Raw genomic sequence first — 25,317 nt, forward strand, 5'->3', positions numbered from 1 at the left:
GCAAAGGAAGACCTTTCTCTCTGTCTCTCTCTCTCACTGTCCACTCTGCCTGTCAAAAATTAAAAAAAGCAAAGCAAGAGGAATCAGCAACAGGGAAGATCTAAAACACTCTCGAGTTTCTCCTAGGACACATTATTGCAAAACTCAAGTATCCCGGTGCATTTGCCAGAGAATAGGTTGTAATAGGTTGTGTGCGCCATGTTCAGGCGCAGACATGGTCTTGCATCTTTGTAAGAATATTGCAGGGAAGGCATTTCCACCCTTCCACCTTGTTTTTGTAAATAAAGGTTGAGATTCAACCTGGTTAAACAACCCATCCAAGGTCACTGGTTGTTACATCCCAGACCCCAGAGCCAAGCTCAACCCATAAGATTCCAAAGCCATTGTCCTCTCTGCCATTCCGAACCACTGCCCGTACTCAGTGAGCACTTCAGAAAGGCTTGTCAAAGGGATGAATCTATGTGGGAAGAAGGGACGGGATAAAAGGACTCCAAAACATGAAATGCAGCATTAGAAGAAAGCAATTACACTTGTAAGACCAGGGTGAAAATTTTGTGTTTCTTAAAAAGTAGTAGTGATCTAGCAGTGAGACTCATTAATGGATAGAGAAAGAAAGAAGAGGCCTACGAGAAAAGAAACTTTGCTAGACAATAATACCCACTCTTTTAAAGAACAGTCACCCTAGGGCAGTAATAGAAATTATCAGAGGAACATCAAATTGCAACTGGAAATTATAGTAATGGGAATTTTGAAAAAACAGCACTGACCCTGGCAGCAAAAATATTGATTAATTGTTGTTGTATCAATTCTTTTTCTTTTTTCAATGATGTAATACTACAGAATTCATGAGGCTTCTAATTAACTCAAAGTTATAAAATAAAAGATGCTCATATTCATTGGACTTTATAAGCGCAGGCAATAGAATATATATTTCAGCATCTTAAGTGAAATTAACAAATGATAATGATACTTATCTCTGGGGGTATTAGATACTAATAGCATTGCTTATTCATGTAAGTGCTAAGTACTTTTTAAATCGTATAATTCTACTTAATAGCATCCATTAATTCTATCTTACGACACTAAACTCTGCAGGTTAATTATAGAACTTGTTTTCTTGTTACAAGTTTTACTTTTTTAAAAATGGAGTCTTTTTTCATTTGAAAGTTACCTACTCACTGTCATTAGATTCATTGCATTCTTCAGCTTTGCTAACTATTAACCTACTGTTATCAATTCCATGGCCTGCCTCCCCATGCCTACGACCATCTTTGATGTTGCATTTGGGTAGATTTGTGCCAGTGATGTGGTGTATGAGAAATTTCCATTCCCTAGCCAATAACTTGCTTTCCCTGCTGAGCATCTTCTTTGGTCTGTCATGCCTATCATTGGATCTTCATTGTCGACATCCCCTTGTCATCATTCCCAACACCACCCACCAACACTACTGCCACTGCTGTCACCATCAAGTCCTTCGCATATAGTTCCTCCATATGTTGGTGTGCTCTGGTTGTTTGTGAAGTGTAAGCATCACCTCATGTATATTCTGACCCCTCCTAAAGCCATGTTATCAGACACCATCCTTGTCTTCTAGGAGTTTAATCCTCTTTAGCTTTATTCCCCATTTCCTTTCTTCAAATTTCCCCATTCAAATTGGCCAACTTGGTGTTCCCCTTTGTAATCTGCTCCCATCTCTTTATGTGGATGCTGCTATTTAGGGTGCCTTCTCTTCCCAAACCTCCAAGAACCTGTACAAACACCAAGCTCCCCAGGAAGTCCTCCATGTTCTCTTCTCTGACTGTAATTTCTGCCTCTTATAAACCACCTAATCTGCATGTATTGTGTAAAAAAAATCGTTTATTTATTTATTTATTTGAAATACAGAGGGACACACTGGTTGACTCCCCAAATGTCCAAAATGGCCGAAACTAGACCAAAACCAGGAGTGGGAAACTCAATCTGAGTCTCCCATGTGAGTGGCAGGGACTAAAGTACCATCACCACTGCCTCCCAGGGTGCACATTAGCAGGAAACTAGAATTAGAAGTGGAACCAGGCATCCCAGCCAGGCACTCTGATGTGAGTTGCAGGCATCCCGAAAAGTATCTTATCTGTTATGCCAAATGCTTACCCCAATCTTCACATCTTTTAAATTAATTATTATGGTCTGCCTTTTACTTTAATATATTATGTGTTTCTCATAGTACAGCTTAATAAATATTTGTTGATGAAATGAATGAATGGGCCAATGTTTAGTTGATTGAAGTTTAACTTCCAAAGGTTACAAATCTTTCCTTTCTTGCAAAGAGCATAGAGGTGTCAATATGTGTATTTATAGCCTTTCAACATCTCCTAGAGAAAATTCCTCACAACACTCATTGTGTGTATCCCAGTTCAAAATAAAGGTTGTGTTCTACAGGAAGTTAAGCAAATAATTACTACGAGAAGGGTGAGCTATGAAAATATGTTACATGAAACTGGATAAAGAAATCATGGGATATGTACTCTATGAAATACTACACAGTGGTTAAAAAAATGAAATCTGGTCATTTGCAACAAAATGGATGAATCTGGAAAACATCATACTTAGTGAAATAAGCCAGTCCCAAAGGGATAAAAAGCACATGTTCTCCCTGATTTGTGAGAACTAATAGAGCACCTAAAAGGAAATCTGTAGAAGTGAAATTGACACTTTGAGAAATAATGATTTGAACAGCCCTTGTCTTGAGTGTTCAGCAACAGGTTTTTTTTTTTCTCTTCTTCATGCTATTTTTTTGAACTCTTTGCTTGGCATGGAGTTGATCATATGTATATAGAGTCAATTGAAGATAGATCTCAGTAGGAAATAAGAGTGAAAATAAGAGAGGGAGGAAGAAGTTTGTAAGATCAAGTGTCTGGTAATAATAGTAGATAAAATTTAAAAAGGGAAAATGTTCCAACATAGGAAGCAGTCCACACAGCAGACTCACAGAATGACAATTGCTTTAAATAGCACTCTGACCTCAGAATCAGCCCATAAGGCAATCTGGTCTGGCTGAAAATCCCATGAGAGCATTTCAGGCAAGGAAAGCCAAGACATTGTGGGAAAAAAAAACACGTCTTACATGAAGGATCTCCGTGAGAGAGACCCCAGTGGAAAGAAGTGGCCATCAAAGAAGGATGTACTTTTCTCTGAAGGGAAGAGAGAACTTCCACTTTGCTTACGATCTTGTCTAAATATTGACAGAGATTGTGGATTCAAAAGGCTTCCATAGCCTTGGAAACTCATGTCAAGAGCCTTGGGTGATCCCTGACATCATATATAAGAGTGTTAATTGTTAAATTGACAACAGGAAACACTTTGCACTAACTTCTGATATAGGATTTCTATCTTCAATGAGTTGTATTATGAGAATTAACTGTAAAACTTGTTCTCAAACAGTTTTGTGTGTGTGCAAATTGTTGAAATCTTTACTTAGTATAGAATTGGTCTTCTGTGTATAAAGTTAATGGAAAATGAATCTTAATGGATAATGGGACTAGGAATGGGAGAAGGAGGAGATGGGGTGGGGTGGGAGGGAAGTATGGTGGGAAGAATCACTACATGCATAAAGTTGTAGTTATGAAATTTGTACTCATTAAATAAAAGGTTTCTCTGGGTAAAAAAAAAGATGAGAAAATATGTCACAGCAGATTGTTAAAGAGTATGTAGTTTCCTTTAAGATATAACAGACCCATTGCTCTGAACTTGCACCTGAGCTTGGTATTCTGGACTGCATTATGAAAAATGGAATGTCTTCATAGCTATAGAGATAAGATTAATGAGCCTATGGAAGTGAGAAATATGAAGAGGATGTATCTGTTGACTCCTGTTGGGTGATACTATGAACTGGTGTGAGAGAGGCAGCGAGGCAGTGAATTTTATACCATTGCCCTCTCTTGTTCCATATGCCTTCCCAGGATCCAGAAGCATGAAGGGATAATAGCGCAGAAATTGACTGCCCTGGTAAACATGGTAGTCAAGTCTTAATGGTCCTGATATTTAAAGTGGCCTCCATGATCACGGGGTAGGGAGGTTGTGGGGGGGGGGGTGCATAATAGGTTGGAAAACACTTGGTCTTAGGAGGCAGTCTGATATCAATTTAAATGCTGGCTCGTGCACTTTCTTTTTTTTTTCTTTTTCTTTCCTTTTCTTTATTTATTTGTTTTTGACAAGCAGAGTTAGACAGTGAGAGAGAGAGAGAGGGACAGAGAGAAAAGTCTTCCTTTTTCCATTGGTTCACCCCCCCAATGACCATCACAGCTGGTGCGATGTGCCGATCCGAAGCCAGGAGCCAGGTGCTTCCTCCTGGTCTCCCATGTGGGTGCAGGGCCCAAGCACTTGGGCCATCCTCCACTGCCTTCCCAGGCCACAGCAGAGAGCTGGACTGGAAGAGGAGCGGCCTGGACAGAATCTGGCGCCCCAACTAGGACTAGAACCCGGGGTGCCGGCACCGCAGGCGGAGGATTAGCCAAGTGAGCCGTGGCCTTTTTTTCTTTTTTGTTTTAGATTTATTTTACATATTTGAAAGACAGAATTACAGAAAGAGTTAGACACAGAAAGAGAGTGAGGTCTTCCATCTACTGGTTCACTCCCCAAATGGCTGGAACTGAGCTGATATGACAGCAGGAGCCAGGAGCTTCTTCCAGGTTTCCCACATGAGTGCAGGAGGCCCAAGGATTTGAGCCATCCTCCACTGATTTCCTAGGCTCATTAGCAGAAAGCTGGATCAGAAGTGGAGCAGCCAGGACTCAAACAGGCATCCATATGGGATGCCGGTGCTGCAGGCCGGAACTTTAACCTGCTGTGCCACAGCACCAGCCCTAGTATTTTCTTAAAGTTATTTCACTTCTTGAAGTCTCAGTTTCCTCATCTCAAAAAATGGATAGGGAGATATGGGGGACAATATCTCCTACCCCATGGAATTATTATAAAGATTTGAGGACAAATTATTATAAAAACTTGAGACAGAAAGACCTCCCCTAGAACAACACCTGGCATTCCAGAAAAAAAAAAAAAAGACATAGTGTTTTCAGCTTTATCAATAACCTGAATTGGAATGGATCCTATATTTACCAAATATAAAATGTTAAAGTAATTTGGGATCTTAGACAAATACTAAGACTGGTATATATACCAAAGGTCTGAGGGTCCCCAGACAATTGTGTTAATATTAAGTAAGTCAGAGATCAGGGCAGTAAATATTTATAGCAAATACAAGCCATGGAAAGCTCTATTGTGTCTAAGGAATGGCGAGTGACTCATGTGTCACTGCGTGTTCGGGCAAAGTGGAGGTGAGGAGAAACCACCTTTTTTCCAGTTACTCAGCAAAGCTTTGGGGAAGAGGTGAAAACCGGCGAGAGAAGGGGCCTGGTTCAGCTATCAGCAGGTGGCATTTCCAGTAACCAGGTTTAAGAATAAAAGAGAAAAATAACTTGATTAACCCCTAAAAGGTAACTCACAGGACCTAGAAAATAGAAAAATAAGAAACGCTTGGGTTTCTTTTCCTGGTGTGTGCTGGCACAATCTCTCTGAGACTCATTCTATCACTCACTCCTCCATTCATCCATTCACCTGTTCAGTCACTCAACAAATATTTAGTTAGAAACCACGTCCTGGGCCATGAGTGCTGCGAATACTGTGGAACTCAGCTCGCTCCTCTACATTCTAAAGGATTTGACTAAATAGTTAGGCATCTCTTCCCTCTCCAAATCTATGGTTCTCAGTGATAAAACGCTCGTTGGCAATTCGCACTTGGCAATTTGGTGAAAGTCACAAACAGCACCCTTTCCTCACACCCAACACATCAGACATCTCCGAGGGGCTGCCCTTACCTCTGAGTGCACACACTTGTCCCCACAGGTCCATGGGCTGAATCACACTCACATATGCTGGGGAGTGGCACCAAGAACTCAGGGAAATGTGGACATTCGAGCTCTATCTTGGGCAATTATTATGGGATTAAAAACATGCATTGAAGTCAATATACAAACAACTACATCAAATGTTTGCCCTTTGGATGAGATAATGCTACTAAGATATCCTTTAGGCACTACACTTTTGGTCCGTCTCTGTCCAATGGTTGCTTTTCTTTTTGATCTACTGCATAAAAGAAATGTTCTCATGCGTCCAATGTGAAAACAATGAGTTACTATGATTTAAAAAAAAAAAACTCAAATAGCTGAAAATTGTTTCATGCTAAAACTGCAAGTATCTCCCCCTTCGAGTGCTTTGAGTCACTCATCTCAGATGTATTAGTCACATTCCTTAAGGCGGAACCTCATTTTATTAATTTCTGAAATGTTCTCCTCTTGCAAGCGTATCTGGAGTTCTGCAAGAGCATTAGAACAAGATCAGTCTGTTCTTAACGTGACAAATGATACAGTTTCTATGTGAACAGTGCCCTTCTTCATTCAGAGAGTGAGCATGAGCGTGGAGATGACTCAGTTTCCTGCCACTGGTGGAACTCGTTTATTTCTACAGCCCCCTAAATACCAGCAGGCAAACTTGACTCTTCCCAAAGATAAGCAACTTTTAGGAGATTGCGTTCTAGATAGTGAGATGGCATTGGTAATCTACAACCTCAGTATCAGTTTAGCAATAGAATTGTATCAGTGGGGATCAGAAAATGAGCTGAGAAAGCCATTTTGTTAACTCCCATGTTACTCAGACAAGTCAATATTTAAATACTCCTGAACAGAACAGAGTGGCTTGCTAATGTTAATTTTGGTGGGGAACATCAGGATGTTGGTATTCTTTAACATGTAGAGACAAATTTCAAGGTAAGACACAGACAGATGCATCAACATCACAGATACTCAGAGCATCCTATTAGGTTCAGTAAACCAGACTGCATTTCCTTACTTGGTAGGAATATTGCCATCTTCCTAAGCAGTCTCAGATTCCAAAACTATCCTATGTGCTTTTAAGAATGACCATAGCGAGTGGACTGAAACACTCACATCCCGTACAAGAATGCCTAATTTGGGTACCACATCCTTGGCTTCCAATCCAGCTCCCTGTTAATACACCTGAAAAGTCAGTGTATCATGTCCCAAGCAGTTCTGTCCACACCACCCATGCAGAGAGAACCAGATGGAGTTTCTGTCCTCTGGTTTCAGCCTGGCCCTGCGCTGAATGTGCAGGCATTTGGGCAGTGAACCAGCAGATGGAAGATTCTCTCGCTCTCTCTTAAATAACAAGATAAATAAATCTTTAAGGGAAAAGAAAGACCATAGTTGTCAAAATCAAGATCCAATCCGTATCTGCATATGTAAACATAGAATGAGTCCATAGGATGGTAGAAGGAGCGTAGATGTTAAAGTTAAAAAGAATTATTACACTCTGCCGTGTAAATAAATTTCCTGTGCTCAAATTTCTTTATCTAATAAGAAAAAAAGAATTATGAAGTTGATCTTACAGGGGTTTCTGAAACTTAAAAAAATATATGTTTGAAGTGCTGCTCCACAGACATTAGTTACCATTCTTCTCCCTTCTTAAAAATTAATTTCAGGGGCCGACGCTGTGTCATAGCAGGTAAAGCCACTGCCGGCAGTGCCGGCATCCCATATAAATGCAGGTTCAAGTCCCAGCTACTCCACTTCTGACCCAACTCTGCTGTGACCTGGGAAAGCAGTGGAAGATGGCCCAAGTCCTTGGGCCCCTGCACCCACATGGGAGACCAGGAAGAAGCTCCTGGTTCCTGGCTTTGGATCGGAGCACAGTTCCAGCCATTGCAGCCATCTGGGGAGTGAACCAGCAAATAGAAGTCCTCTCTCTCTGCCCCTCTGTAACTCTTCCTTTCAAATCAAATAAAGAAATCTTTAAAAATTAATATCTTCACAAAGACTGCATAATGATACACAAGTACTTAATATTTTTCAAAAAAAATTTATTAAAGAAAATAATCATCACAGGACTAATGAAAGCTCAAGATCCAAGTCCACCTGGTAGAAAGATAGTTGCCGAACTAAACGCACCAAGCTAAGCCTGGAACCACCCCACAGCACTGCCTCTGGCTGGGACATCTGGGATCTGTTGCCACGTTCACCATTGTTGGTAGTTGACACCAGCAATACTTGCTACAAATTAAATTGCATTCCCAAAGCGCTATGCTTATGTAGAGTTTCACTCCTAGATGTGAGAATACCCACAACTTCACTTTTGCCAAAATAGAAAAAACGTTTTCAACTATTTTCTGACTCTATAGGTAAAAAAGATCACCTATCGATGTTTAATTTGCATCCACTTCATTTTTATTGAATTCAGACATTTCTCATAAGTCTATGTGCCTTTTAATTTTTGTTTTTGTAATGTACACTCTCATCTCTCTTGAATTGATCCTTTTTGTAGTTAATGTTAAGACTGAAATAATGATGACTGTAATAACAGTAGTAGCTAATGTGAACTGTCTGTGCTGGGAGATTGTGGCAACAGGATGGGCTTTGTCTTGCAGTCCAGCTGTGGCCCATGCCAGCCTCCGCAGCTCCCAGGGTACAAGCAGTATGGAGACAGCAACCAGAGCTTAATAACAATAGCAACAGTGTCATCTCCTTCAAATCCTTTCTGAAAGGAGGGAGTGTGTAAATGTAGGGATAAATAAACAAATCGCACAGCTGGGAGGCAACCGTGGAGTATTAGAAAAGGTACAAGAGTATGGGCCTTGGAAGCAGACAGATCTGTCATGCACATGCTACCTGTTTATTCTCCGATGGTTTCTTAATCTCTCAGCCTCAATTTTCTCATTGGTACATGGAATGATAATAACTGTAAAGAGGGTTATTCTAAGGATAAAAAGACATAGTATTTATAAAGATAATAGCAAGCACTGCTCTAAGTGAAGATTCAATGGCAAGTTAGAAGAAAAAGTCCCCAGCTCCCAAAGAACTTACGTTCCACAGGGGAGAAAGATACTAACTGAGAAAACATAAAAAAGTCACTTGATCCCAAGTGCTATTTAAAAAAAAAAGAAAAAAGAAATATTGGGGTAATACTAAACATCTTTACCATGTGTATGCGCATGAGATAACAGGAGACACAGCCCTCCAAGGGGGTGAAGGCACCAGCTATGTAGAGCATGTCCCGTGGAGGTAAGTGCACGTGGGAAGGTCAGGGCGGCTGTTTGGTGGGAACTGGGAACACATTGGGCTGGAGTGGCTGAAAGTGAAAGTTGGAGGAGCGTGGTAGAGAATGAGTTCAGAGAGCAGAAATGCCCTCCAGGAAAAGCCCGTGCCTGTCAGCACACAGTTCTGGCTTGGATTTTGGAGGCCTTTGAACACAGGGTGACATGATCTGACATATTTTAAAGCTTCCATCCAACTCTGACTGTAGTACCCAGAAAAGAGTGTGGAGGGAGGAGGGTTTGAAGTGAGGATCCGCGTAAGAGCCCTCAGCAGTCATCCAGATGGGATGTGATGGAAGCATGAGAGAGAGAAATAGTTGCAAATAGTAGACGGTGGTCAGATTTTGAGTAGACTGAAATACTGAGAATCAATTCACTATTGGATTGGCTGTGGGAATGAAAGAGAAGTCACCAAAAATCCTCAGCGATTTTACCTTCATTTATTTACCTTCAGATATTTTCTTTCATAACAGGAAGGATGGAATTGCTTTTTATCAAGATGAGAAAGGCTACAGGAGGAATAGATCTAGGGATTGGTGGCTGGAAATAAGAAGCACTTTGGCTGTAGACAGGTCAAGTTTGAGATGACTGTTGGCTATCCCCATGCTGTCATCTGAAAGACATCACTGATACATGTATGTCATAGATGATTGATAGATAATAGATAGTTAGATAGAGTTACATGCTACTTAATGATGGAGCCATATTCAGATAAATGTGTTCTTAAACTCTTTTACTTTAGTGTAGGGGTTAACTTTATGATCATTAAGTAAACTGAAAGTAGATCTCTAAAAATTAAGAATGGGAATGGGAGAGGGAGGAGGAAGAATGGTTGGAGCATGGGCGAGAGGGAGGGGAGGGAGGGAAGTATCACTATGTTCCAAACCTGTATATATGAAATGCATGAAACTTGTGTAACAAATAAAATTTTTAAAAAAGAAAAAAGAAATGTGTTCTTAAGCAATTTCATCACTGTGCAAACTTCACAGAGTACATTTGAACAAACTGAGATGGCTTCAACATCACCAGGTAATATAATTTTTTAAAGATTTATTTATTTATTTGAAAGGCAGAGTTATACAAAGAAAGGAGAGGAAGAGAGAAAGGGAGAGTTTTCCATTCACTGGTTCACTCCCCAGTTGACAACAATGGCAAGAGCTGTGCTGATCTGAAACCAGGAGCCAGGAGCCAGGAGCCAGGAGCTTCTTCTGGGTCTCCCATGCGGGTACAGGGGCCCAAGGACTTGGGCCAGCTTCTACTGCTTTCCCAGGCCATGGCAGAGAGCTGGATCAAAGTGGAACAGCCAGGACTCGAACCGGCACTCATATGGGATGCCAGCACTGTATGCAGTGGCTTTACCTGTTATGTCACAGTGCCAGCCCTGAGATAATATAATCTTATGGGACCATTGTCATAGTACAGCATGCTGTTGTAGAAACATTATTATGTGGCACAGGACTATATAAGTTAAAAACAAAGTGGGATCACATACTCTCTTCAGTTTTGTAGTATCTTAGAAGTACTTTTTCCTAATCTTACATGTTCTTAAAGAGCATTATTATTATTATTATTATTATTTTGGACAGGCAGAGTTAGACAGTGAGAGAGAAAGAGAGATACAGAGAGATAGGTCTTCCTTCCGTTGGTTCACCCCTCAAATGGCAGCTACGGTTGGCGCACTGCGCCGATCTGAAGCCAGGAGCCAGGTGCTTCTTCTGGGTCTCCCATGCGGGTGCAGGGCGCAAGCACTTGGGCCATCCTCCACTGCACTCCCGGGCCACAGCAGAGAGCTGGCCTGGAAGAGGAGCAACCGGGGCAGAATCCGGCGCCCCAACCGGGACTAGAACCCGGAGTGCTGGCGCCACAGGAGGAGGATTAGCCAAGTGAGCCGCGGCGCCGGCCAAAGAGCATAATTTTAAAAGTTTATAATATTCTCTTTGTATATTTCAGCATTCATCTACTTTCACACATTAGTTTTACATTTATCATTATCATCATCATCATTATTATATAATTACTTCATAAAAATCTTTAACAGTCTTCAGTGACTATCTACCTTCTTAAAGGACATGTCCAGTTGTAGGGTCCACAACAGTGAAGTCTTTTAAAACCCTTGATTCATTCTGAATTGTACTGCCAAAAGGTTGTGCCAACTTAGAGTTTTATTCTTAGGTCTGAGAATATCTACCTGTTTACCTGTATTTCTGCCCAAATAGAATATTCTCATTTCCATCATTTGTTCCAATTTTATGGGTAAAAATAATCAGTGTTTAATTTGTACTTGTGTCATTTTTAGTGAATTTTGACATTTATTTGTAAGTTTATGTGGCTTTTAATTTTTTTGCACTCCTACTCTGAATGAATCACTTTTGAAGTTAATGTTGAAATAATGATGATGGTAATAACAGTAGTAGCTAACATACGCTGTACATACTGAGCAGTTTACTGAGCAGTTGACATGCACTAATCTCCACAGCCTTATTATTAATATTGTTTACAGATGAGAAAATGGAGGATTGAAGAGGCGAGATGACCTGCTTAAGTTACACAACTAGTCACTTGTTGAGCTGAGAGTTGAGCTCAGCCTGACTCCAGAGCCTAGCAAGAGGAAACTTACTCAGCTCGGACACTTTAGCAAAGCTTGAAACTTAAGCTATGAATTTGCTCAGTTAAGAATTTACTACAGGGGCTGGTGCTGTGGTGTGGCAAGTAAAATCGCCGCCTGCAGTGCCGGCATCCCATATGGGCACCGGTTCGAGTCCTGGCTGCTTCACTTCCCATCCAGCTCTCTGCTATGGCCTGGGATCGCAGTGGAAGAGGGCCCCAGTGCTTGGGCCCCCACACCACATGGGAGACTCGGAAAAAGCTCCTGGCTTCTACCTTCAGATCAGCTCAGCTCTGGCCATTGTGGCCATCTGGGGAGTGAACCAACGGATGGAAGACCTCTCTCTCTGTCTCTCTGTCTCTCTGTCTCTCTCTCTTTCTCTCTCTGCCTCTCTGTAACTCTGCCTTTCAAATAAATAAATAAATATTTTAAAAAAAGAATTTACTAGGACAAATCAGTCCAGTTTAGGAATGCTATTCGAGCAAATGACAACCTAATTCAGTGTCTGCTGGGGGCAAAAAGCTCAGAAAAGATGGTGGGGAAATCTGCAGGAGCGCACGGTGAGCTCATTTCTAAGATGTGAACGAAGCTCATCGTCCCATGTGCCTGAGTTACTTTCAGATGGGAACTTCTGCTAGATCTGAATTTACCTGCATTACATGTAAACTTTAATCACTTTAAAAAGAGCTGTTGGAAAGAAAATGTGAAATACTAAAAAAAAAAAGATGCCTTTGAAAGATAATTTCCTTTCCTTACAGTATATAAGTACTTAGAATTAGACTCTAATTTTTCTCCCAATGTCATAAAATGGTTTTATAAGGTACACTGTAGGTAGGGGGTGGCACTGTGGTACATCAGGTTAAGCAGCCACTTGCAATGCTGGCACCCCTTCTCAGAGTGCCAGTTTGAGTACCGGCTGCTCCTTTTCCAATTCAACTTCCTACTAATGCACCTGGGAAGGCAGCAGAAGATGGCTCAAGTATGTAGGCCCCGGCCATCCACATGGGAGTCCTGGATGAAGTTCCTGGCTCCTGGCTTTGGGTTGGCCCAGAGCTGACTGCTGCAGACATTTGGGGAGTAAACGTATAATGGATGGAAGCTTGCTCTCTCTCTCTCTCTTTCAAGTTAACTGCATGTGCTGGATAGTCCACTAAGCAATTGAAAAATCTTTAATTTTAAAATCTTTAAATTAAAAAGGAAGAGAGGACAGAGGAGTCCCTCCCTCAGCCCCTGACCCTTTCCTTGGGAGATTATGGCTTCCCCAAACCCATAGTGAGCTGTGAGCCTGCCTAAAACAGTGGCAATTTCATCATGAAGACTCTTTTTTAAGATCAAAGTTTCACTCTAAGTAGAGGCTTGTGCCTATGGCACTCAATCAGGGGCAGCTCCTTGTAAAAGACAAATAGGCAGAGAGGGTAGGTCAGGAAGACTGCAATTTGTACAAGGCCATTACCAAAGCCCTAGGAAGATGGCATCTTCCCTAGGCCATGGGCATCGAGGGGCAACCAAGACATTGAGGGGCACCGCAGAGTGAAGATGAACCAGAGAGCTTCCTTACACACTCACGGTGCTTACAAAATGAGTGACTACATTGTTAACTGATGCCTGTATTGACCAAGAAATAGGAGCCACACCACACCCTTGAAAAGGTGCAAGTGATAAAGGTAAGGGAGGACTCAGGTTACAACCCTCGGAAGCCCTTCAGGGTGTCCATGGAGGGAACCTGCTTTGGGACTTGGGAATGATGTCATATGCTTGAAGGCCCGCTGGACTCAGGCCCTCTCTAATCTTCAAGGAACTGTGCTTTTAAAATTCAATTTGTGGGGCCGGCGCTGTGGCATAGCAGGTAAAGCTGCTGCCTTCAGCACCAGCTTCCCATATGGGCACTTGTTCAAGACCCTGCTGCTCCACTTCCAATCCAGCTCCCTGGTAATGTGCCTGGGGAAGCAGTGGGAGATGGTCCAAGTGCTTGGGCCCCTGCAACCACGTGGGAGACTGGGAAGAAGCTCCTGGCTCCTGGCTTCAGATCAACCCAGCTCTGGCTCTGGCTGTTGTGGCTATTTGGGGAGTAAACCCGTGGATAGAAGATCTCTCTCTCTCTCTCTCTCTCTCTCTCTCTCTGTGTGTGTGTGTGTGTGTGTTTAACTCTGCCTTTCAAATTCATAAATAAATCTTCAAAAATATATAGGATTGTTTAAAAAAATAAAATATGAGGAAATGAAAAACAAAATGAAAAATTAAAAAAAGCGAACTGGGTCTGAATAAAGCTGTTTGGAAAATAGGCAGCTGAGAACTCGTCTATTCAATCATACATTTTATGGGAATTAATGTGATGATAATCCTTTGAAAAATAATAGTTACTGCTTGATATGTCTCAGGCAGTATACTAAACATCTCCTGTGGGCTATCTCTTTCAATACTAATAACTTTTGGGGATAGGTACTTTTCTTAATGTGTGCTACAGATACATTAACATATATATTTCCTCACTCTGTCCTTATTTTCTTTGTTATATTTTCTCTTGCTTCAGTGTCCTTATTAATTTACTGCTTCCATTTGGTAGTCATTTTGAAATCCTGCAGGGAGAACATACATAAGGAAATAAATACATTACCTTATTTATATGTGTATTATGTTAAAGTCCCAAGATATACCAAATGTGAATCCAGCTCTGAAGTAAAATGGCTAATAACATATTCCACGTTGTCGTATTGAGTCATGATAGGAAGCAGAGCATACAGCGTAACTACCGCTACAGTGGTATTACCAACAACTTTTATTACCACAATAGAATCAATCCCTCATTTTGCAGTTCTAAAGGCATTAGATAGGACAGTCTCTGTGAAACCTCCACCGTCAGCAGGCGTGATTAAGACCTTGACTCTACATCTTATTCACAAGCACCTCTGAGAGCGGAGTGCCCACTCACTGTGATTAGTTAGTGGGTCAGTCTGAATCATAAGAAAGAATGCACCTGCCTGAATCACCAATTCCACTTCCTGTAGCACCTGGTTTGCCTTGGACCGGTGCCATTCACAAACTGCCCCAGCCAAAGCCTGTTTAGCTTATGAAATCTGATAAGGTCATAACCAGAGACAGCCTGGTAGTGAGATTCACTAGGCTTCTGGTACAAGAGTCAGGAAATCCATTACTATCTAAAACCAACATGTGTACTCATACAGCTTTATGTTGCATGGTGCCATATAGCTCCCGGTCATTTAGGTAGTCATTCTATTGGAACACTGGAAAGCAATACAGGAAACTGCTACTATATTCCTATGAACAAGGGAATACCAGAGCTGTTAGATTTCAAAACGTTTGACGTACAAAGATCCTGATAAATGTGTCTGCTGAACTTGTGAGTCATCAATCCCACCACCATTCTCAGAGGAGAATTATCCTACTGGCCAGACAGCCCTAGAGCCTCTCATTGCCTCCTTCCCCCAAAGCCTAACCCAGGCTCCTCACTTCCGCCCTCCAAGGCCACTGAGGGAGCTCTCATTTCTGTGGATTGGAGAAAAGTCACTTGATTGAAAATGGTTAAATATCACATTTTTGTTTCAGCTTGAAGATTGCAATTATTAAGGGGGGGGAGACAGAGACAAAGAGAGAGAGAATGTTCAAACTCCTACTTGTCAGCATTTACTTTAATGAATATCCAGGATTTGAAACTGGTAGATTAGGTCCTTCACATCAGCATGCAAATGGGTGAGCCAACTCTTGTCAGTAGATTTACATTAATTCAGCTCATAGACACTGATCTATAAATGGTTTTCCATGAGAAAGTCAGGAAGGTTGAGATGACTGAGTTGGCAAACCCATATACTTTCTCCTGTCACCAAGCCATGTAAAAGGAAAAGCTGCTTAGTGAGGACAGGCATGGGATCAACATGAGGGCAGAGGTGATCTGGAACAGCGTGTGACACTTAGCTAGCAGAGGACAGCCTTGTCAAGTCTCCCTGATAATTTTACCTTCTATGACTTGGCCTTTTCTTTCTTTCTTTTTTTAAAAGATTGATTTATTTATTTGAAATGCAGCATTACAAAGAGAGGGAAAAACAGAGAGAGAGAGAGAGAGAGAGGAGAGAGAGAAAATCTTCCATCTGCTGGTTCACTCCCCAGATGGCTGCAATGGCTAGTGCTGGGCCAGGTTGAAGTCAGGAGCTAGGAACTCTATCCAGGTCTCCTGTGTGGGTGGCAGGGGCCATCCTCTGCTGCTTTCCCAGGTACATTAGCAGAGAGCTGGATCAGAAGTGGAGCATCCAGAACTCAAACTTGCACTCATTTGGAAACTGGTGTCATGGACATAGGGTTAACCCCCTGTGCCACAATGCCTGCCCGACTTGGCCTTTTCTAAGCCTCTATATTAATGAACGTTGTTGTCAGACAGACTTTCTCCAAGACAGGAGAGGATGTAAATGGTTAAATTTCCCCATACCGAGTTACAAAATTACAATCAGATTCCAGACCCTCTTTCTGATATCCCTCTCAGTTTACCTTGATTGAAATGTCAGTTGTTCCCAAACTCTCCATCTTCATATATAATGGCTAGTCATGTCTACTGTGTAAGAATTTTCAATTTAACTTTAAGGGAAATTAGCATTTTAGAAAAGGACCACCTTACTCTCAACATCTTGGGAGATACCTCAGCATCACTCCCACACGCTAACATGTTTCTAATTTCAATTTGAGAATCCCCATAAAGAAAGTACTACAAAGTAATCAACTAGATTATATCTATTTTGGGCAAGTTCATCTAAAATACTGTATTTACTGTAGCGTGAGTTTTTCTTTTTTTGAGGTACACAAAAATAGTCACAAATTCCCACAAAATGGAAAATGATGAGTATACAATTTGTTATTCAAGTGGACTCCATTAGTATGGCTAAAAACAGTGAATGTCTGATGAGAACCTTCCATCGTGTTCATAAAATTTTGCCTCTGACATTGTAATTGTGCTTCGAAACTAAGATTTTCAAAATCTTCGCTCAGGAGAAGCGACTCCATTGCTACATGGGTTATGCCTGATTGTTCTGTCTGCCTCTCTTCCTGCTTTGTGGACAAATTCCTATTTATGCAATCATGGTCGTTAAGTACCAGATGAGACCTAAAGAAATTCCAGTTAAGCCTTCTGCCTCAACCCAACACCACATAAGATTACCCAGGGCTTACCTCTTCAATTCTTAAAGATTTCCTGGAGCAAAGACCCACAATTTCTCTCCCTCGTAAGTTCTAGAGTTTAATCAAATAGTTGTTTCTTGTGTGTAAATATCAGCTTTTTTTGTGTGTGTGGTAACTTAAGCCCATTTCTATTTCTAATCTCTGTGGAAATAAAGAACAAATACTTGGTCCCTTAATAAATAACATTCTGTAGACTTGAAAACACTTAAGTTATTCCTAATTGCTTCTTTTTTCCAAATTAAATTCCCTGCGATCCTTTAACTTTTCTTCATCTGGTCTATTTCCCAACACTTTAATTATCTTTGTGTCTCCCTAGAGACTCAACAAATTTTGTTAAGTCCCATGTAAAATATAGAGAGATCCAATCATACTTAAAATGGTGTAACACATAATTCATTTCTCTAAATAATCATTTTATCCATCTCTCATATCACTAAATTATGGCTTAACGTATTGCTGTGAGCTGGGAGGAGGGGGTTTGTTAGAGTTGGGGCGGGGGAAGAAGCCCTATGTTATAGGCCACCTGTGGCTCTGTCTCTTAATCAGCTTTGATTTGGAGTTACTGAGCTCAGAACTTCCCTCCACTATTTCCCCACACCTTTAGACTACTTGTTTCCCCCAAATAGGCATCATTAGTCAGCCCAAAACAAGGTGTCCCAAATCCAAATTCCAAATTCTTCCAACAATTCTAAAGTCATTGCCTCAACAGCTGGAACCAATTCAATACTTTCTGAAACACCAAGTCTTTTCTTTAGGATCTCTCTGAACTGTGGACACTCCCAGGAGCAGCTTCAACTTAGTGAACAGATTGTCACTATGTATCAGGAGTTGAATTAGTGATTTCGACAATCCAGAGAGATAGACTCTTGATGTGAGAACTCTGTGAGCCATTCCAAATGTGTTGCATGATCATGATAATCTGGGATCATTATTTCTAATTCTTCCATGAGAATTCTCGGGGCAACAGTTTGATAAAGCTAAGGAATTCCAAAAATAGGAATCCAAGACAAGAATTAAAATGATGGGAAAGGCTAAACCTGATGTAATTCTAACAGCAAGTCATCTGCCCTGTGTATAAGGACTCTTAGCATAGACTTAGAATCCCTAGGTTGGATTTCATCAAAGAGTTGTAGATTAAAATGCTGCTTTGCTTAGTGCCTAAGAGCATGAGAATTGGGAGGCAGGCAGGCAGTGTTCAGCTCCTGACATGGCCCCTTTGGAGTTCTGTGATAACTTTTTGCAAGCTTCAGATTCCTCATCTCTTAAAAAAATCTATCTCGTAAATACTTATTACACGCCAAGCATCCTTGTAAATTCTTTACAAACATTGATTCAAGAAATCCTGTAACACCAGTGAGGTGGAAGTTATTATAAACCCTATTTACAGATAAGGAAATGAAGGCCCAGGGAGATTAAGTCAATTGCTCAAGGCCACACACCTGGAAAATGGAAGGTTCGGGCTCTAAGCTCTAGTGGCCTGGATTCAGGCTCTCCTCTTAGCCATGGCTGATGGATTGTCATTAGGAGTCAAAGAAAAAAAAATGTAACTGCCTGGCTAACAGTAAGTAGTCAGCAAATGGTGGGTTTGTGTGTTTGCATGTGTGTAAGGTGGTGGCAATTATGTTCCTAATGTTATTTTCCAAAGTGAATGGACTATGTGACCCACTGAGTATCGAGTTGACTTCCAGAGGTGTGGTAGGAGGTGACATTGCCGAGCAGTAGGTGGAGCTCTTCCCTCTGATTATACATTCACCCCCACCCTGCCACCAACCACCAGCTTCCCCACTACTGTGTGTGAGGTAGTTACCCCTCCACTGTGCCATGAGCTAGTTGGATAAGGTTAAGTATGTCCAATAGTAAACTGAGACTCCATCCAGCTCCATCAAAGAACTTCATAAGCCTGTGATAAAATTAAAAGTTTCTCTATTTTATTAAACTGCACATATACAGAATCTATATGGTCTAATAAATGCCCATGGTATGGCTCTATTCAGTTGAATACAGTTAATTATTACTTTTGTTATGTGAAAATTTGTTGAGTCTAGCAGGTAAAAGTGCTGTGCCATGTATATAAAAGTTATTAAAAGGTTTCATTTACAAAATCACAGACCTTTATCCTTAATTCATTTCAGATTGTGTTCACATAAATTTACAACTCTGCCTAAGGGAAAGCTAGAATAATTACACCCATTTAGCAGATTAGAAGAGTGAGTCTGAAGACATTAGGTGAAGCTAAATGAAGAAAGAAAAGTTAATCCTGGGACATAGGATTTCTACATCATTCTCTAGTGCCCTTGCCTCTCCAACGTGTTGGCTATCACTGACATCACTGATGTTGTCTTTCCTTGTTTTCTCCTTCTGTCCTGAAACTCCTTGGGGCTATGTCAAGAGGCTCTGGGTTTGAATCCTGTCTCTACGACTTAGGAGCTTCTTGAACTCAGGCAAATACTTTATTCTGTGCTTTGGTTTTGCTAACTGGGGCTGCTGATTGGATCTGCTTAACAAGATTATTCAAAGAAGTAAATAACTTGATGAAGGTTTTTAGATTAATTCCTGGCCCTTTGAGAGCCTGTGACAACTGGCAAGCATTATTAATCAGCTACTTTTCACCTCTTCCTCTCTTCGTCCTGTAAGCCTTCATGGAGTCCTAGTGCGGAACAAGGGAGACTCAGGGAAGCAAGAAGTGAGACAGGGTTTAAAGTTATGCTTTCAATTACCAGCTAAGCTACTAGAGAGAAAAAAAAAGGCAAAAAAAAAAAAATAGCCAAGAGCCATCAGGGAAATAAAAAACAAAAAGGAAGAAAGAGAAGAAAGGAGAGGATGTGAGCAGAGAATCTGCTGTCACCAAGGCCTTCATGTTGTGTTTCCTTTGGTGGAAGTGATAATTCACACATTCACTCAGCAAATGTTTGTGGAATTCATACTCTGCTCAGTGCATGGTGCTAAGTGCTGAGGGAATTCACAATAAATAATGGATTCTAGCCCCCAATAATTAAAACATAATTCAGAAAATAAGAAATGTAATAAAATAAATGATAGAAGACAGAGTACGTGTACCATGGAAGGGGCAAAATTCTTTTACAGTTCATTCACACAGTTAAACGCAGAAATCATCCAACATTTATTGGACACAAAATAGTTTATGTGATATGCTGTCAACTACAAAACTTTATATCAGTATAGAAGGTAACCAAGATAGAGAAGCCAGGGGCTGGTGCTGTGGTGCAGCAGGTTAATCCTTCACCTGTGGCGCCAGCATCCCATATGGGTGCCAATTCGAGTCCTGGCTGCTCCGCTTCCGATCCAGCTCTCTGCTATTGCCTGGGATAGCAGTGGAAGATGGCCCAAGTCCTTGGGCTCCTGCACCCACGTGGGAGACCAGGAAGAAGCTCCTGGTTTCAGATCAGCTCAGCTCCAGTCTTTGTGACCATCTGGGGAGTGAACCAGTGGATGGAAGACCTCTCTCTCTCTCTTTTCCTCTCACTGTCTGTAACTCTATCTTCCAAGTAAATAAATAAAATCTTAAAAAAAAGAGAGAGAAGCTGGGTGAGTGGCATGAGATATATTTGTTTCCTTCCTAATGATATTATAGTAAGATATTTTAAAAAGAGAAAGCTTACCCAAGAAAATTATCATTGCCTTCCAACTTTTTGCAAGGAAACTCAGTCACTCATACAAGGCAACTTAGTGAAAAGAAAATGAATGGGGCAGACAGGAGACAAATCTCACCCTTGCTCTTTGACTTTGAATATTCATTTAACCTCTAAGTAACTTCAGCTTGTTGTCTACAAAATGGGTACCTTAATTGCTTCCAACTCAAGAATGCTAAAGAGATTCAATGAAATGTAAATGGGAACTTTTATAATATAAATTCTAGTGAAGATGAGAATCTATGTAAAAGCAAACTATTGAGTGAATAGTGCAAATAGTCCAAGCTCTCTGTTCAGTTTCCATGGTAAACACTGCTCAAAACAAGCCCTTTGGCTTCTCATTTCTGGAGTCTCTGAGCACCTGGGACCGTGTCTTCCATATGATAAAGATCAAGTTAATATCATTGGTAGAATAGTTATGAGAAGTTGTGATTTTCAAGAGGGTTGGACGATGCATTTTTTTTTAGCTTACATTGTTAGAAACAAATTTGAATCTTATTCCATTTTGAAGTAAGTTACTAATGATTGACTCCATTCCCCTATGTGAACATTTGCATCATTCTCTATGCTTTGTTCCAACTACAGAGCACAACAGACAAGTATATAGTCTTCAGTCATCACAATTTGAAGTTGATGCCAGCGGCCTAAGAACAATCCTGGGTTTACGCCTTACCCTCTTTTCCCTGTCGTATTACAAAGTTTAGTTCATGTCACCTGGCAAAGACAGCCTCCTGTTTGTTAAACTGACCAGAAGTCAAGTTCTTAGGGAAAGATCCTGAGCTTAGACGTTCAGTTACTAATTAGGCAACCAGTGTTTAGGGGTTCGGATAATTCACTTTAACATCCCTGTGTCTTTCTCTAACAACTGAAGCTGTCAGTGCCAGCCATCTATCAGTCAGCTGCAGGGAAGGAAAAAAGAAAGTGCAGGCTAAGATTCCCATTTCAACTTTCTAAGCCTCATTTACATACAAACTTGGACTATTTTTCTTCAGTTCCTTTGCCTCTTTTAGACTGAAGTGAAGAGCATAGACAAAGAGAGGAAGGTAAGAAAAAAATCTACAGAAATCAGCATCTGTACATAAAAATACAGGAGTAAAATAGAATAGAAACTCTCAAAGGAGTTTGAAATGCTTTGTGTCTATGCTCAGTGTCATTGCTAACTCTTATCTTTACTTGAAAAAAAGTTAAAAAAAAAAAAAAAAGAGCACCAGGCTAAAATTCCATAGTTCTGTAAAACAATAAGTAACTAACATGCAGGATGCTGGCTCCTGGAGAGTTGAATTTAGAAAATTCAAACTGTGATAAAGTGATCTGTTCAGTTACCATGAAAGTTGGCTGGGAAACTGAGCAATAGGACTGGCCATCTAGGCCTAACTAACCATGTGATCCAGCTCTCCTGCTCACAACACCAGTTTGGGGCTCTAAAGGAAAGGAGCAACTTATTTCTGCTTGTCTTATTAATATTCAACTTGCAGTACAAATTCCAAGACTCATCCTACTTGTCAGAGATAAATAGGGCAATGGTAGCGCTATGGCTAATGTCCTATACAAATAGTAGCCAGGAATGATTTTCATATGGTAAGCTTGCTTGTGTATAGAAAACAAGCTGTGAAGGCAGCAGAATGAATATTAGCAAGCAAATCTAGAGGTGTCTACTAACAGAATCAGAGCCTCCTACCTCCCTACGTCTAGTCTGTCTGCCATTACAGTTGGGGATATAACTGGAGTACTTGACAACTTGGTAACTATGACTTGAGGAAAGTCTTCAGCCAGTCCCCTCCCAACTCCTGTCCCAGCGCCTAGCCCTTACCTTCTCCACCTCCATAATGGCAAGAGTCAATTCACCAGCTCAAAGTGATCTCTGAAGAATTGCCGGTGTTTATCATCATCTTCAAGTAAAAACACCATACAAATGGGAAGTATTATTACATTGCAAGATTTACATAGCATGGATGCTTTCATTTTTGAATTTTTCTGAAAGTAGGCTAGATTATCTCCAGTGTATACATGTGTGGTAACTTCTATAGGAAAAAATAAAATAAAATAGGAGGAAACAAAATAAGAGGAAAACTATCTTAAAATTCATTTTGGCATTCTTCTGTTTAATTTGGTGAATCTTCTTTTAACTAAGGATTTGTGATGATAGAATGGGATGATGCAAACCCGAAATAGATAAAAATACTAGAAACTCTTAGTTATCAACAATGGTTAAGAATTGATGTGCTATTTTAATTAGATATTCTTGTTGAGGGTTACCATCCATTTTACCTGTAGTTATCAATTTTCACCATAAATAAAGGGATTCAACCTTGTAAATTTGATGGAGATAGTTTATTCTCTGAAAATGTAATACTTTTGGGATCTTGATATACCTTAGTGCCCTTATGGTAGATTAAAGTCATCACTACCTGTGTTCACAGGTTTAGAAGATATTGAACAAATGAATGCAACTGCAATCACTACTGAAATAATGACGTGCCTCGGAGATTTTTTTTCATTTCTAATCATTAATATTATCTTATTCAGTTTTCATTTGTCTTTAGTAAAAAAAGATTTCAGAAAAATCAGGATAAAATTATATTGATAGTTTTGATTATTAGGATCCTGATTAATAGATAAAAGTTCCAGATTCTCCAACAGTGGGAAAGAGGAGGAGTTTGGGGACCTGGGGTGACTCTTAAACTCCTAGAATATCAGATTCCTCATCAATTAAAGAAAAGGATAGGAGCCTGATATTGTAGCACAACGGACCCAAGCTGCCACTTGTGACATCAGCATCCCATATGAGAACACTGGTTCAAGTCCCACCTGCTCCACATCTGATCCAGCTTCCTGCTAATGTGCATGGGAAGGCAGATGAAAATGGCTCAAGTACTTGGGCTCCTGCCAGCCACGTGGGGAGAACTGGATAGAATTCCAGCTCCCTGGCTTTAGCTTAGCCCAGCTCTGGCTGTTGAGGCCATTTGAGGAGTGAGCTAGTGGATGAATGATAGCTCTTCTCTCTCCGTCACTCCAACTTTCAATACAATAAAGTAAATCTTTAAAAACATTTTTTAAAATGAAAAGGATAACAAAAGTGACCTCCTTTCAACTTTTACATCCTAAAATTTTATGATGCTTAAGGTGTAGAAAGACACTCATTATGAAAGTTTTCTTAAAATGGAATTTAGTGGGAAGATGAATGAATTAGGTTCAGGAGCCTGGCTTGTAGTGATCAATGCCACTAACCAGCTGAGTGACTAAGCCAAATTAAACCCTTTCTGAAACAGTAGGGAGCATAAAAATTAAATTAAGGTTTTAAAAGCTGAGTGATTTCATACAAGCTGCTTATTAACCTTATTGGATCTCAGTTTTCTCATCTAAAATATGCAAGTGCTTGCTAAATAGTCTCTGGAATTTTCTAGCAGTAAATTTCAATGTTTCTGTATCATGTTGCAAAAACAGTGGGGTATTTCCATTTCCTAGAACTGCTTTATCATCATGATGGTCAACTTGCCATTTTCCACACTGATCATTGTAAAGATTGATAATTAGCAGTAGATAATGTGAGATCCACTCATCTGTGACGCCTCAAAGCAATCAAAATAGTCCAGGTGTTCGCTGTGGGGAAAACCAAGTCTTGCTGATAACCATTTCATTAATTTATTCACACAATAATATTCATTGAGATTCTCCTTCTGCAATGAGGACTAAACCTTTGGACTAAAACACATTCTACTTTTAAAAACAGAAACACTCACCTTCTTTGTCTTCTTTATAAAATTGTGACCGTGGATACTTACCTCCATTATAGAAGGGCTTTGATGACTCACCACATTTGTAAGGTGCATTGAGGTCCTTGATGGAAGGCGCTCCATCTGTTGCAGAGTGTAATTAACATTATGAGTTTACCAAAAGAAACATAAGAGTCATTGTTAAAGAGCATCATGGGGGCCGTCTCTGCCTTTAGTCATAAGACACCTCTGATGTAGACAAAGGTAATAATTTATAATAGCTGCTAAAAGTCACTCAGATATGAAAAGAGCTAGTTAGTTGTTTTTAAACTCAACACAGTCTTTTTATTAATTAGAGGAGTAGCCATGGTGATGTATTCAACATGCTTTATTTTTTAACTAATAAGAAAAGCCAATGCGATGCTGTAGAGGAAATGTTAGATTCAATGGAAGGTAAGGAAGGTAATATTTATATGAGTTAGGCAAGCTGTTCTTTAGGGAGCTCAAGGGGCTGGGGAGCTGGGAAAGTGTTCCTTGGAGAGTGAAAAGATGTCTCCTCAATCATCCTTTGTAAGTGTTTCGAATCCACGGCACTACAGCAGTATCAGACAAAAGGGTATCCAGGGATCTAACCATGTGAAAGGTTTCTTCAGTCCCCAAAACCCCTGGTGGGGAGGGGTAGGGGCAGGCAGGCAAAGCTCTGGGCAAGTCTCAAGGATCCAATCCAATAGCTCCCCCTTGAATGGTTAAGTCTGACAACATCATACTCACTCAGTTACTTAATAAAGATTCCTGCTAATGTTGCTGCTGCTGCTGATGGTAGCGTTACTGACGGGGTAGGAGATTATCTTTGTAACTTGGAGACAAGGGCTAATTGTACTCACAAATGAGCCACAGTCAACAGCTTAGTACTTTTCATGTCCAGTAAAAGAGGAACAAAAAGAGGGAAGAGAATTTCCATTCTTATTCCAGATATGATTTCTTTTAGGAGGAGGAAGCCTTACTTAAAGACAAAAATAGATGATGAAA

General features: G+C 40.5%; 1 long non-coding RNA gene across 1 annotated transcript in view; it reads right to left on the reverse strand.

Moving 5' to 3' along the window:
• Positions 1-24,430, reverse strand: part of LOC138843776 (uncharacterized) — a 40,510-nt gene extending 16,080 nt beyond the window's left edge. The window contains exons 1-2 of the long non-coding RNA XR_011378760.2: positions 24,316-24,430; positions 22,386-22,464 (exon numbers count right to left, since the gene is read on the reverse strand). This is a non-coding gene — a long non-coding RNA (uncharacterized LOC138843776). The remainder of the gene's footprint in view (positions 1-22,385; positions 22,465-24,315) is intronic.
• Between the last annotated feature and the right edge of the window lie 887 nt (positions 24,431-25,317).

This window comes from Oryctolagus cuniculus, chromosome 9 (genome assembly GCF_051225735.1).
Source record: "Oryctolagus cuniculus isolate XC-2025 breed Fujian yellow rabbit chromosome 9, ASM5122573v1, whole genome shotgun sequence".
NCBI lineage: Eukaryota > Metazoa > Chordata > Mammalia > Lagomorpha > Leporidae > Oryctolagus > Oryctolagus cuniculus.